Below are 15,256 nucleotides of genomic sequence, written 5' to 3' on the forward strand. Positions count from 1 at the left end.
GGTGGTGGTGGTGGCACTTCAGGCAGCACGGGTGTACTCATGTGGGATGATGGTGGTGTAGCTGGTGGTGGTGGTGGTGGTGGCACCTCAAGCAACACTGGTGTATTCATGTGGGATGATGGTGGTTTAGCTGGTGGTCGTGGTGATAGTGGTGGTGGTGGAAGTGGTGGTGGCACCACAAGTAGCACGGCTGTACTCATGTAAGATGATGGTAGTGTAGCAGGTGGTGGTGGGGGTGGTGGTGGTGGTGGCACAACAAGTAGCACGGGTGTACTCATGTGGGATGATGGAGGTGTAGCTGGTGGTGGTGGTGGTGGTGGTTGTAGTAGCACCTCATGCAGCAAGGGTGTACTCATGTGGGATGATGGTAGTGTATCTGGTGGTGGGGGTGGTGGTTGCACCTCATTACTGGTGTACTCATGTGGGATGATGGTGGTTTAACTGGTGGTGGTGGAGGTGGTGGTGGCACCTCAAGCAGCACGGGTGTACTCATGTGAGATGAGGGTGGTGTAGCTTGTGGTGGTGGTGGTGGCAGCTCATGCAGCACGGGTGTACTAATGTGGGATGATGGTGGTGTAGCTGGTGGTGGTGGTGGTGGTGGTGGTGGTACCTCAAGTAGCACGGGTGTACTCACGTGGGATGATGGTGGTGCATCTGGTGGTGGTGGTGGTGATTGCACCTCAAGCAGCACTGGTGTACTAATGTGGGATGATGGTAGTTTAACTGGTGGTGGTGGAGGTGGTGGTGGCACCTCAAGCAGCACGGGTGTACTCGTGTGAGATGAGGGTGGTGTAGCTTGTGGTGGTGGTGGTGGTGGTGGTGGTGGTGGTGGTGGCACCTCAAGAAGCACGGGTGTACTCATGTGCGATGATGGTAGTGTAGCTGGTGGTGGTGGTGGTGGTGGTGGTTGCGGAGTTGGTGGTGGCCCTTCAAGCAGCACGAGTGTACTCATGTAGGATGATGCTGGTGTAGCTGGTGGTGGTTGCGGAGTTGGTGGTGGCCCTTCAAGCAGCACGAGTGTACTCATGTAGGATGATGCTGGTGTAGCTGGTGGTGGTGGTGGTGGTGGTGGTGGTGGCACCTCAAGCAGCACAGGTGAACTCATGTGAGATGATTGTGGTGTAGCTGGTGGTGGTGGTGGTGGTAATAGTGGTACCTCAAGCAGCACGGGTGTACTCATGTGGGATGAAAGTGGTGTAGCTGGTGGTTGTGGTGGTGGTGGTGGTAATGGTGGTACCTCAAGCAGCACGGGTGTACTCATGTGAGATGATGGTGGTGTAGCTGGTGGTGGTGGTGGTGGTGGTAATGGTGGTACCTCAAGCAGCACGGGTGTACTCATGTGGGATGATGGTGGTGGGGCTGGTGGTGGTGGTGGTGGCACCTCAAGCAGCACGGATGTACTCATGTGGGATGATGGTGGTGGTGGTGGTGGTGGTGGTGGCATATCAAGCAGCACGGGTGTACTCATGTGGGATGATGGTGGCGTAGCTGGTGGTGGTGGTGGTGGTTTTGGTAATGGTGGTACCTCAAGCAGCACGGGTGTACTCATGTGAGATGATGGTGGTGTAGCTAGTGGTGGTGGTGGTGGCACCTCAAGCAGCACGGGTGTACTCATGTGGAATGATGGTGGTGTAGCTGGTGGTGGTGGTGTTGGTGGTGGTGGTGGTTGTGGTGGCACCTTAAGCAGCACAGGTGTACTCATGTGGGGTGATAGTGGTGTAGCTGGTGGTGTTGGTGGTGGTGGTGGTGGTGGTGGCACCTCAAGCAGCACGGGTGTACTCATGTGGGATGATGCTGGTGTAGCTGGTGGTGGTGGTGGTGGTGGCACCTCAAGCAGCACGGGTGTACTAATGTGGGATGATGGTGGTGTAGCTGGTGGTGGTGGTGGTGGTGGTGTAGCTGGTGGTGGTGGTTGTGGTGGTGGTGTAGCTGGTGGTGATGGTGGTGGTGATTGTGGTGGTGGTGTAGCTGGTGGTGGTGGTGGCACCTCAAGCAGCAAGGGTGTACTCATGAGGGATAATGGTGGTTTAGATGGTGGTGGTGGTGGTGGTGGCGATGGTGGTAGTGGTGATGTTAGTGGCACCTCAAGCAGCACGGGTGTACTCATGTGGGATGATGGTGGTCTAGCTGGTGGTGGTGGTGGTGGTGGTGCTGGTGGTGGAAGTGGTGGTGGCACCTCAAGCAGGACGGGTGTACTCATGTGGGATGATGGTGGTGTAGCTGGTGGTGGTGGTGGTAGTGGTGGTGGTGGTGGTGTTGGTGGCTCCTCAAGCAGCACGGGAGTACTCATGTGGGATGATGGTGGTGTAGCTGGTGGTGGTGGTGGTGGTGGTGGTGGTGTTAGCGATGGTAGTGGTGTGGCACCTCAAGCAGCACGCTTGTACTCATATGGGATGCTGGTGGTGGTGGTGGTGGTGGCGGCACCTCAAGCAGCACGGGTGTACTCATGTGAGATGATGGAGGTGTAGCTGATGGTGGTGGTGGTGGTGGTGGTGGCACCTAAAGCAACACATGTGTACTCATGTGAGATGATGGTGGTGTAGCTGGTGGTGGTGGTGGTGATGGCACCTGAAGCAGCACGGGTGTACTCATGTGAGATGATGGTGGTGGTGGTGGTGGTGGTGGCACCTAAAGCAGCACGGGTGAACTCATGTGGGATGATGGTGGTGTAGCTGGTGGTGGTGGTGGTGGTGGTGGTGGTGGTGGTGGTTGTGGTGGTGTTGGTAGTACCTCAAGTAGAACGGGTGTACTCATGTGGGATGATGGTGGTGTAGCTGGTGGTGGTGGGGATGGTGGCACCTCAAGCAGCACGGGTGTACTCATGTGAGATGATGGTGGTGTAGCTGGTGGTGGTTGTGGTGGTGGTGGTGGCACCTCAAGAAGCACGGGTGTATTCATGTGGGATGATGGTAGTGTAGCTGGTGGTGGTGGTGGTGGTGGCATCTCAAGCAGCACGGGTGTACTCATGTGAGATGATGGTGGTGGTGGTGGTGGTGGTTGTGGTGGTGGTGGTGGTGGCACCGCAAGAAGCACGGGTGTATTCATGTGGGATGATGGTAGTGTAGCTGGTGGTGGTGGCGGTGGTGGTGGTGGTGGTGGTGGCACCTCAAGCAGCACGGGTGAACTCATGTGAGATGATGGAGGTGTAGCTGGTGGTGGTGACGGTAGTGGTGGTGGTGGTAACACCTCAAGCAACAAGTGTGGACTCATGTGAGAAGAAGGTGGTGGGGCTGGTGGTTGTGGTGGTGGTGGCACCTCAAGCAGCACGGGTGTACTCATTTGGGATGATGGTGGTGGTGCTGGTGGTGGTGGCACCTCAAGCAGCACGGGTGTTCTCATGTGGGATGATGGTGGTGTAGCTGGTGGTGGTGGTAATGGTGGTACCTCAAGCAGCACGGCTGTACGCATGAGGGATGATAGTGGTGTAGCTGGTGGTGGTGGTGGTGGTGGTAATGGTAGTACCTCAAGCAGCACGGGGGTACTCATGTGGGATGATGGTGGTGTCTACTCAAGTAGCAAGAGTTTACTCATGTGGGATGATGGTGGTGGTGGTGGCACCTCAAGCAGCACGTGTGCACTCATGTGGGGTGATGGTGGTGTAGCTGGTGGTGGAGGTGGTGGTGGCACCTCAAGCAGCACGGGTGTACTCATGTGGGATGATGGTGGTGTAGCTGGTGGTGGAGGTGGTGGTGGCCCCTCAAGCAGCACGAGTGTACTCATGTAGGATGATGCTGGTCTAGGTGGTGGTGGTGGTGGTGGCACCTCAAGCAGCACGGGTGAACTCATGTGAGATGATGGAGGTGTAGCTGGTGGTGGTGATGGTGGTGGTGGTGGCACTTCAAGCAACACGTGTGTACTTATGTGAGATGATGGTGGTGGGCCTGGTTGTGGTGTTGGTGGCACCTCAAGCAGCACGGGTGTACTCATGTGGGTTGATGGTGGTGGTGGTGGTGGTGGTGGCACCTCAAGCAGCACGGGTGTACTCATGTGGGATGTTGGTGGTGTAGCTGGTGGTGGTGGTGGTGGTGGTGGTAGTACCTCAAGTAGCACGGGTGTACTCATGTAGGATGATGGTGGTGTAGCTGGTGGTGGTGGTGGTGGTGGTTGCACCTAGAGCAGCACTGGTGTACTAATGTGGGATGATGGTAGTGTAGCTGGTGGTGGTAGTGGTGGTACCTCAAGCAGCACGGGTGTACTCATGTGAGATGAGGGTGGTGTAGCTGGTGGTGGTGGTGGTGGTGGTGGCACCTCAAGAAGCACGGGTGTACTCATGTGGGATGATGGTAGTGTAGCTGGTGGTGGTGGTGGTGGTGGTGGTGTAGTTGGTGGTGGCCCCTCAAGCAGCACGCTTGTACTCATGTGAGATGATGGTGGTGGGGCTTGTGGTGGTGGTGGTGGCACCTCAAGCACCACGGGTATACTCATGTGTGTTGATGGTGGTGGGGGTGGTGGTGGTGGTGGTGGTGGTAGTGGTGGTGGTGGTACCTCAAGCAGCACGCGTGTACTCATGTGGGATGATAGTGGTGTAGCTGGTGGTGGTGGTGGTAATTGTGGTACCTCAAGCAACACGGGCGTACTCATGTGAGATGATGGTGGTGTAGCTGTTGGTGGTGGTGGTGGTGGTGGTGGTACCTCAAGCAGCACGGGTGTAATCATGTGGGGTGATGGTGGTGTAGATGGTGGTGGTGGTGGTGGAGGTAATGGTGGTACCTCAAGCAGCACGGGTGTACTCATGTGGGATGATGGTGGTGTATCTGGTGGTGGTGATCGTGGCACTTCAGGCAGCACGGGTGTACTCATGTGGGATGATGATGGAGTAGCTGGTGGTGGTGGTGGTGGTGGTGGTGGGACCTCAAGCAACACTGGTGTATTCATGTGGGATGATGGTGGTTTAGCTGGTGGTCGTGGTGATAGTGGTGGTGGTGGAAGTGGTGGTGGCACCACAAGTAGCACGGGTGTACTCATGTGAGATGATGGTAGTGTAGCAGGTGGTATGGGGGTGGTGGTGGTGGTGGCACCACAAGTAGCACGGGTGTACTCATGTGGGATGATGGTGGTGTAGCTGGTGGTGGTGGTGTTGGTGGTTGTAGTGCCACCTCATGCAGCAAGGGTGTACTCATGTGGGATGATGGTAGTGTATCTGGTGGTGGGGGTGGTGGTTGCACCTCAGCACTGGTGTACTCATGTGGGATGATGGTGGTTTAACTGGTGGTGGTGGAGGTGGTGGTGGCACCTCAAGCAGCACGGGTGTACTCATGTGAGATGAGGGTGGTGTAGCTTGTGGTGGTGGTGGTGGTGGTGGTGGTGGTGGCAGCAGCTCATGCAGCACGGGTGTACTAATGTGGGATGATTTTGGTGTAGCTGGTGGTGGTGGTGGTGGTGGTGGTGGTGGTACCTCAAGTAGCACGGGTGTACTCATGTGGGATGATGGTGGTGCATCTGGTGGTGGTGGTGGTGGTTGCACCTCAAGCAGCACTGGTGTACTCATGTGGGATGATGGTGGTTTAACTGGTGGTAGTGGAGGTGGTGGTGGCACCTCAAGCAGCACGGGTGTACTCATGTGAGATGAGGGTGGTGTAGCTGGTGGTGGTGGTGGTGGTGGTGGCACCTCAAGAAGCACGGGTGTACTCATGTGGGATGATGGTAGTGTAGCTGGTGGTGGTGGTGGTGGTGGTGGTGTAGTTGGTGGTGGCCCCTCAAGCAGCACGCTTGTACTCATGTGAGATGATGGTGGTGGGGCTTGTGGTGGTGGTGGTGGCACCTCAAGCACCACGGGTATACTGATGTGTGTTGATGGTGGTGGGGGTGGTGATGGTGGTGGTGGTAGTGGTGGTGGTGGTACCTCAAGCAGCACGCGTGTACTCCTGTGGGATGATAGTGGTGTAGCTGGTAGTGGTGGTGGTAATTGTGGTACCTCAAGCAACACGGGCGTACTCATGTGAGATGATGGTGGTGTAGCTGTTGGTGGTGGTACCTTAAGCAGCACGGGTGTACTCATGTGGGGTGATGGTGGTGTAGATGGTGGTGGTGGTGGTGGTGGAGGTAATGGTGGTACCTCAAGCTGCACGGGTGTACTCATGTGGGATGATGGTGGTGTATCTGGGGGTGGTGATGGTGGCACTTCAGGCAGCACGGGTGTACTCATGTGGGATGATGATGGAGTAGCTGGTGGTGGTGGTGGTGGTGGCACCTCAAGCAACACTGGTGTATTCATGTGGGATGATGGTGGTTTAGCTGGTGGTCGTGGTGATAATGGTGGTGGTGGAAGTGGTGGTGGCACCACAAGTAGCACGGGTGTACTCATGTGAGATGATGGTAGTGTAGCAGGTGGTGGTGGGGGTGGTGGTGGTGGTGGCACCACAAGTAGCACGGGTGTACTCATGTGGGATGATGGAGGTGTAGCTGGTGGTGGTGGTGGTGGTGGTTGTAGTGCCACCTCATGCAGCAAGGGTGTACTCATGTGGGATGATGGTAGTGTATCTGGTGGTGGGGGTGGTGGTTGCACCTCAGCACTGGTGTACTCATGTGGGATGATGGTGGTTTAACTGGTGGTGGTGGAGGTGGTGGTGGCACCTCAAGCAGCACGGGTGTACTCATGTGAGATGAGGGTGGTGAAGCTTGTGGTGGTGGTGGTGGTGGTGGTGGTGGCAGCTCATGCAGCACGGGTGTACTAATGTGGGATGATTTTGGTGTAGCTGGTGGTGGTGGTGGTGGTGGTTGTGGTACCTCAAGTAGCACGGGTGTACTCATGTGGGATGATGGTGGTGCATCTGGTGGTGGTGGTGGTGGTTGCACCTCAAGTAGCACTGGTGTACTCATGTGGGATGATGGTGGTTTAACTGGTGGTGGTGGAGGTGGTGGTGGCACCTCAAGCAGCACGGGTGTACTCATGTGAGATGAGGGTGGTGTAGCTTGTGGTGGTGGTGGTGGTAGTGGTGGTGGCACCACAAGAAGCACGGGTGTACTCATGTGCGATGATGGTAGTGTAGCTGATGGTGGTGGTGGTGGTTGTGGTGGCGGAGTTGGTGGAGGCCCCTCAAGCAGCACGAGTGTACTCATGTAGGATGATGCTGGTGTAGCTGGTGGTGGTGGTGGTGGTGGTAGTGGTGGTGGCACCTCAAGCAGCACAGGTGAACTCATGTGAGATGATTGTGGTGTAGCTGGTGGTGGTGGTGGTGGTGGTAATAGTGGTACCTCAAGCAGCACGGGTGTACTCATGTGGGTGATGGTGGTGTTGATGGTGGTGGTGGTGGTGGTGTTGGTAATGGTGGTACCTCAAGCAGCACGGGTGTACTCATGTGGGATGATGGTGGTGGGGCTGGTGGTGGTGGTGGTGGTACCTCAAGCAGCACGGGTGTAATCATGTGGGATGATGGTGGTGGTGGTGGAGGTGGTGGTGGCACATCAAGCAGCACGGGTGTACTCATGTGGGATGATGGTGGCGTAGCTGGTGGTGGTGGTGGTGGTGGTAATGGTGGTACCTCAAGCAGCACGGGTGTACTCATGTGAGATGATGGTGGTGTAGCTTGTGGTGGTGGTGGTGGCACCTCAAGCAGCACGGGTGTACTCATGTGGGATGATGGTGGTGGTGGTGGTGGTGGTGGTGGTGGTGGTGGTGGTGGTGGCACCTCAAGCAGCACGGGTGTACTCATGTGGGATGATGGTGGTGTAGCTGCTGGTGGTAATGGTGGTACCTCAAGCAGCACGGGTGTACTCATGTGGGATGATGGTGGTGTAGCTGGTGGTGGTGGTGGTGGTGGTGGTTGTGGTGGCACCTTAAGCAGCACGGGTGTACTCATGTGGGGTGATAGTGGTGTAGCTGGTGGTGTTGGTGGTGGTGGTGGTGGTGGTGGTGGCACCTCAAGCAGCAAGGGTGTACTAATATGGGATGATGGTGGTGTAGCTGGTGGTGGTGGTGGTGTAGCTGGTGGTGGTGGTTGTGGTGGTGGTGTAGCTGGTGGTGGTGGTTGTGGTGGTGGTGTAGCTGGTGGTGATGGTGGTGGTGATTGTGGTGGTGGTGTAGCTGGTGGTGGTGGTGGCACCTCAAGCAGCATGGGTGTACTCATGAGGGATAATGGTGGTGTAGCTGGTGGTGGTGGTGGTGTTGGCGATGGTGGTAGTGGTGGTGTTAGTGGCACCTCAAGCAGCACGGGTGTACTCATGTGGGATGATGGTGGTCTAGCTGGTGGTGGTGGTGGTGGTGGTGCTGGTGGTGGAAGTGGTGGTGGCACCTCAAGCAGGACGGGTGTACTCATGTGGGATGATGGTGGTGTAGCTGGTAGTGGTGGTGGTGGTGGTGGTGTTGGTGGCTCCTCAAGCAGCACGGGAGTACTCATGTGGGATGATGCTGGTGTAGCTGGTAGTGGTGGTGGTGGTGGTGGTGGTGGCACCTCAAGCAGCACGGGTGTACTCATGTGTGATGATGAAGGTGTAGCTGATGGTGGTGGTGGTGGTGGTGGTGGCACCTAAAGCAACACATGTGTACTCATGTGAGATGATGGTGGTGTAGCTGGTGGTGGTGATGGCACCTAAAGCAGCACGGGTGAACTCATGTGGGATGATGGTGGTGTAGCTGGTGGTGGTGGTGGTGGTGGTGGTGGTGGTGGTGGTGGTGGTGGTGTTGGTAGTACCTCAAGTAGCACGGGTGTACTCATGTGTTACGGACCCTGCTCCAGCGTCCAATCTCTAAACAGTGACGGCCGCGCCATCTGTGGGTCAGCTCCCGAAACCCCCTCCAAACCGACGACGTGTACTAGCTACGAGGGTCAGTTTCCAGCCCCGTTCAGCGCTCAACACCGCCGCCGCTGACCTCTGGTGAGGTGGTGCTCAGACTACAACGCCATCTATGGAGTGGATATGTCGGGCGTTTTTGTCTGAGCCTGTAAGTGTGGTGTTTTAGTGTCCCTGTTATTGATGACGTGTCTGCTTACAGAGCCGACCTGGGACCACTGTGATGGAAGTGGAGTCAGTCTACCCGAGGCAGCCAGTCTCCATACAGTGAAGTTTGCTGCAGCTGTCGTGACGTCGCCCCCCGGAAGAACACTGTGGTGTGTTAGCCGGCCATTGGAGTGGCAGTTAAAGGATTTACCCGGGACCGACGGTTGGAGACGATAATCCACTGGGGTATTGAGGACAGGAGGGTGATTGGTGATATCACACGAGACTCCTGTCTAGGGCATACCCCTTTTATCGTCCGTGGAGTGGCCGTACCAGCCTTGGTGGCTCAGTACCTGCCAGCAGACCTGCTGGACGTGTGGTTGACGGCCTCCACGACGATGCCCCCAGTGGACCTGTGTTTTGGCTGACCTGTGGCCAGGGTAGGCTCGGCGTTCCAGAAGACACGTCTTGAGGCCACGAAGAAAGCACCGCGGACTCAGCACCTAGCTTCTTAATCAAGAGTCTTCAGCAGAAGACTAGTTTGTGCACAATCCCCATGTAAAGTGTTAATACCCCTCCCCCTTATGTACTCTTTTATTTTATATATTTAAATGGTGATGGTGTTAATTATAATATTAAGTTCTTAACTATCTTTCCATACTCCCTTTAAGTTACTTGCGTCACGGATCTCATCCCTTGATAGCCACTACTGGCTTGGGAACGGATACATATATCTTCCTCTAACAACATCAGAGTGAGAACCCCGTTGCGTCCCGAGAGGGCCGTAACATCATGTGGGATGATGGTGGTGTAGCTGGTGGTGGTGTAGCTGGTGGTGGTGGTGGCACCTAAAGAAGCACGGTTGTATTCATGTGGGATGATGGTAGTGTAGCTGGTGGTGGTTGTGGTGGTGGTGGTGGCACCTCAAGCAGCACGGGTGAACTCAGGTGAGATGATGGAGGTGTAGCTGGTGGTGGTGGTGGTGGTGGTGGTAGTACCTCAAGTAGCACGGGTGTACTCATGTAGGATGATGGTGGTGTAGCTGGTGGTGGTGGTGGTGGTTGCACCTAGAGCAGCACTGGTGTACTAATGTGGGATGATGGTAGTGTAGCTGGTGGTGGTAGTGGTGGTACCTCAAGCAGCACGGGTGTACTCATGTGAGATGAGGGTGGTGTAGCTGGTGGTGGTGGTGGTGGTGGTGGCACCTCAAGAAGCACGGGTGTACTCATGTGGGATGATGGTAGTGTAGCTGGTGGTGGTGGTGGTGGTGGTGTAGTTCGTGGTGGCCCCTGAAGCAGCACGCTTGTACTCATGTGAGATGGTGGTGGGGCTTGTGGTGGTGGTGGTGGCACCTCAAGCACCACGGGTATACTGATGTGTGTTGATGGTGGTGGGGGTGGTGATGGTGGTGGTGGTAGTGGTGGTGGTGGTACCTCAAGCAGCACGCGTGTACTCATGTGGGATGATAGTGGTGTAGCTGGTGGTGGTGGTGGTAATTGTGGTACCTCAAGCAACACGGGCCTACTCATGTGAGATGATGGTGGTGTAGCTGTTGGTGGTGGTGGTGGTACCTCAAGCAGCACGGGTGTACTCATGTGGGGTGATGGTGTTGTAGATGGTGGTGGTGGTGGTGGTGGAGGTAATGGTGGTACCTCAAGCTGCACGGGTGTACTCATGTGGGATGATGGTGGTGTATCTGGTGGTGGTGATGGTGGCACTTCAGGCAGCACGGGTGTACTCATGTGGGATGATGATGGAGTAGCTGGTGGTGGTGGTGGTGGTGGCACCTCAAGCAACACTGGTGTATTCATGTGGGATGATGGTGGTTTAGCTGGTGGTCGTGGTGATAATGGTGGTGGTGGAAGTGGTGGTGGCACCACAAGTAGCACGGGTGTACTCATGTGAGATGATGGTAGTGTAGCAGGTGGGGGTGGTGGTGGTGGTGGCTCCACAAGTAGCACAGGTGAACTCATTTGAGATGATTGTGGTGTAGCTGGTGGTGGTGGTGGTGGTGGTAATAGTGGTACCTCAAGCAGCACGGGTGTACTCATGTGGGTGATGGTGGTGTTGATGGTGGTGGTGTTGGTAATGGTGGTACCTCAAGCAGCACGGGTGTACTCATGTGGGATGATGGTGGTGGGGCTGGTGGTGGGGCTGGTGGTGGTGGTGGTGGCACCTCAAGCAGCACGGGTGTAATCATGTGGGATGATGGTGGTGGTGGTGGAGGTGGTGGTGGTGGTGGTGGCACCTCAAGAAGCACGGGTGTACTCATGTGGGATGATGGTAGTGTAGCTGGTGGTGGTGGTGGTGGTGGTGTAGTTCGTGGTGGCCCCTCAAGCAGCACGCTTGTACTCATGTGAGATGATGGTGGTGGGGCTTGTGGTGGTGGTGGTGGCACCTCAAGCACCACGGGTATACTGATGTGTGTTGATGGTGGTGGGGGTGGTGATGGTGGTGGTGGTAGTGGTGGTGGTGGTACCTCAAGCAGCACGCGTGTACTCATGTGGGATGATAGTGGTGTAGCTGGTGGTGGTGGTGGTGGTAATTGTGGTACCTCAAGCAACACGGGCCTACTCATGTGAGATGATGGTGGTGTAGCTGTTGGTGGTGGTGGTGGTACCTCAAGCAGCACGGGTGTACTCATGTGGGGTGATGGTGTTGTAGATGGTGGTGGTGGTGGTGGTGGAGGTAATGGTGGTACCTCAAGCTGCACGGGTGTACTCATGTGGGATGATGGTGGTGTATCTGGTGGTGGTGATGGTGGCACTTCAGGCAGCACGGGTGTACTCATGTGGGATGATGATGGAGTAGCTGGTGGTGGTGGTGGTGGTGGCACCTCAAGCAACACTGGTGTATTCATGTGGGATGATGGTGGTTTAGCTGGTGGTCGTGGTGATAATGGTGGTGGTGGAAGTGGTGGTGGCACCACAAGTAGCACGGGTGTACTCATGTGAGATGATGGTAGTGTAGCAGGTGGTGGGGGGGGTGGTGGTGGTGGTGGCTCCACAAGTAGCACAGGTGAACTCATTTGAGATGATTGTGGTGTAGCTGGTGGTGGTGGTGGTGGTGGTAAGTGGTACCTCAAGCAGCACGGGTGTACTCATGTGGGTGATGGTGGTGTTGATGGTGGTGGTGGTGGTGGTGTTGGTAATGGTGGTACCTCAAGCAGCACGGGTGTACTCATGTGGGATGATGGTGGTGGGGCTGGTGGTGGGGCTGGTGGTGGTGGTGGTGGCACCTCAAGCAGCACGGGTGTAATCATGTGGGATGATGGTGGTGGTGGTGGAGGTGGTGGTGGCACATCAAGCAGCACGGGTGTACTCATGTGGGATGATGGTGGCGTAGCTGGTGGTGGTGGTGGTGGTGGTAATGGTGGTACCTCAAGCAGCACGGGTGTACTCATGTGAGATGATGGTGGTGTAGCTTGTGGTGGTGGTGGTGGCACCTTAAGCAGCACGGGTGTACTCATGTGGGATGATGGTGGTGGTGGTGGTGGTGGTGGTGGCACCTCAAGCAGCACGGGTGTACTCACGTGGGATGATGGTGGTGTAGCTGCTGGTGGTGGTGGTGGTGGTAATGGTGGTACCTCAAGCAGCACGGGTGTACTCATGTGGGATGATGGTGGTGTAGCTGGTGGTGGTGGTGGTGGTGGTGGTTGTGGTGGCACCTTAAGCAGCACGGGTGTACTCATGTGGGGTGATAGTGGTGTAGCTGGTGGTGTTGGTGGTGGTGGTGGTGGTGGCACCTCAAGCAGCAAGGGTGTACTAATATGGGATGATGGTGGTGTAGCTGGTGGTGGTGGTGGTGGTGGTGTAGCTGGTGGTGGTGGTTGTGGTGGTGGTGATGGTGGTGGTGATTGTGGTGGTGGTGTAGCTGGTGGTGGTGGTGGCACCTCAAGCAGCATGGGTGTACTCATGAGGGATAATGGTGGTGTAGCTGGTGGTGGTGGTGGTGTTGGCGATGGTGGTAGTGGTGGTGTTAGTGGCACCTCAAGCAGCACGGGTGTACTCATGTGGGATGATGGTGGTCTAGCTGGTGTTGGTGGTGGTGGTGGTGCTGGTGGTGGAAGTGGTGGTGGCACCTCAAGCAGGACGGGTGTACTCATGTGGGATGATGGTGGTGTAGCTGGTAGTGGTGGTGGTGGTGGTGGTGTTGGTGGCTCCTCAAGCAGCACGGGAGTACTCATGTGGGATGATGCTGGTGTAGCTGGTAGTGGTGGTGGTGGTGGTGGTGGCACCTCAAGCAGCACGGGTGTACTCATGTGTGATGATGAAGGTGTAGCTGATGGTGGTGGTGGTGGTGGTGGTGGCACCTAAAGCAACACATGTGTACTCATGTGAGATGATGGTGGTGTAGCTGGTGGTGGTGATGGCACCTAAAGCAGCACGGGTGAACTCATGTGGGATGATGGTGGTGTAGCTGGTGGTGGTGGTGGTGGTGGTGGTGGTGGTGTTGGTAGTACCTCAAGTAGCACGGGTGTACTCATGTGGGATGATGGTGGTGTAGCTGGTGGTGGTGGGGATGGTGGCACCTCAAGCAGCACGGGTGTACTCATGTGAGATGATGGTGATGTAGCTGGTGGTGGTTGTGGTGGTGGTGGTGGTGGCACCTCAAGAAGCACGGGTGTATTCATGTGGGATGATGGTAGTGTAGCTGGTGGTGGTGGTGGTGGTGGTGGTGGCACCTCAAGCAGCACGGGTGAACTCATGTGAGATGATGGAGGTGTAGCTGGTGGTGGTGGTGGTGGTGGTGGTAGTACCTCAAGTAGCACGGGTGTACTCATGTAGGATGATGGTGGTGTAGCTGGTGGTGGTGGTGGTGGTTGCACCTAGAGCAGCACTGGTGTACTAATGTGGGATGATGGTAGTGTAGCTGGTGGTGGTAGTGGTGGTACCTCAAGCAGCACGGGTGTACTCATGTGAGATGAGGGTGGTGTAGCTGGTGGTGGTGGTGGTGGCACCTCAAGAAGCACGGGTGTACTCATGTGGGATGATGGTAGTGTAGCTGGTGGTGGTGGTGGTGGTGTAGTTGGTGGTGGCCCCTCAAGCAGCACGCTTGTACTCATGTGAGATGATGGTGGTGGGGCTTGTGGTGGTGGTGGTGGCGGCACGTCAAGCACCACGGGTATACTGATGTGTGTTGATGGTGGTGGGGGTGGTGATGGTGGTGGTGGTAGTGGTGGTGGTGGTACCTCAAGCAGCACGCGTGTACTCATGTGGGATGATAGTGGTGTAGCTGGTGGTGGTGGTGGTAATTGTGGTACCTCAAGCAACACGGGCGTACTCATGTGAGATGATGGTGGTGTAGCTGTTGGTGGTGGTGGTGGTGGTGGTGGTACCTCAAGCAGCACGGGTGTACTCATGTGGGGTGATGGTGGTGTAGATGGTGGTGGTGGTGGTGGTGGAGGTAATGGTGGTACCTCAAGCTGCACGGGTGTACTCATGTGGGATGATGGTGGTGTATCTGGTGGTGGTGATGGTGGCACTTCAGGCAGCACGGGTGTACTCATGTGGGATGATGATGGAGTAGCTGGTGGTGGTGGTGGTGGTGGCACCTCAAGCAACACTGGTGTATTCATGTGGGATGATGGTGGTTTAGCTGGTGGTCGTGGTGATAATGGTGGTGGTGGAAGTGGTGGTGGCACCTCAAGTAGCACGGGTGTACTCATGTGAGATGATGGTAGTGTAGCAGGTGGTGGTGGGGGTGGTGATGGTAGGTGGCACCACAAGTAGCACGGGTGTACTCATGTGGGATGATGGAGGTGTAGCTGGTGGTGGTGGTGGTGGTGGTTGTAGTGCCACCTCATGCAGCAAGGGTGTACTCATGTGGGATGATGGTAGTGTATCTGGTGGTGGGGGTGGTGGTTGCACCTCAGCACTGGTGTACTCATGTGGGATGATGGTGGTTTAACTGGTGGTGGTGGAGGTGGTGGTGGCACCTCAAGCAGCACGGGTGTACTCATGTGAGATGAGGGTGGTGAAGCTTGTGGTGGTGGTGGTGGTGGTGGCAGCTCATGCAGCACGGGTGTACTAATGTGGGATGATTTTGGTGTAGCTGGTGGTGGTGGTGGTGGTGGTGGTGGTACCTCAAGTAGCACGGATGTACTCATGTGGGATGATGGTGGTGCATCTGGTGGTGGTGGTGGTGGTTGCACCTCAAGTAGCACTGGTGTACTCATGTGGGATGATGGTGGTTTAACTGGTGGTGGTGGCACCTCAAGCAGCACGGGTGTACTCATGTGAGATGAGGGGGGTGTAGCTTGTGGTGGTGGTGGTGGTGGTGGTGGCACCACAAGAAGCACGGGTGTACTCATGTGCGATGATGGTAGTGTAGCTGGTGGTGGTGGTGGTGGTGGTGGTGGCGGAGTTGGTGGAGGCCC

This window comes from Procambarus clarkii, chromosome 31 (assembly GCF_040958095.1).
Source record: "Procambarus clarkii isolate CNS0578487 chromosome 31, FALCON_Pclarkii_2.0, whole genome shotgun sequence".
Taxonomy (NCBI): Eukaryota; Metazoa; Arthropoda; class Malacostraca; order Decapoda; family Cambaridae; genus Procambarus; species Procambarus clarkii.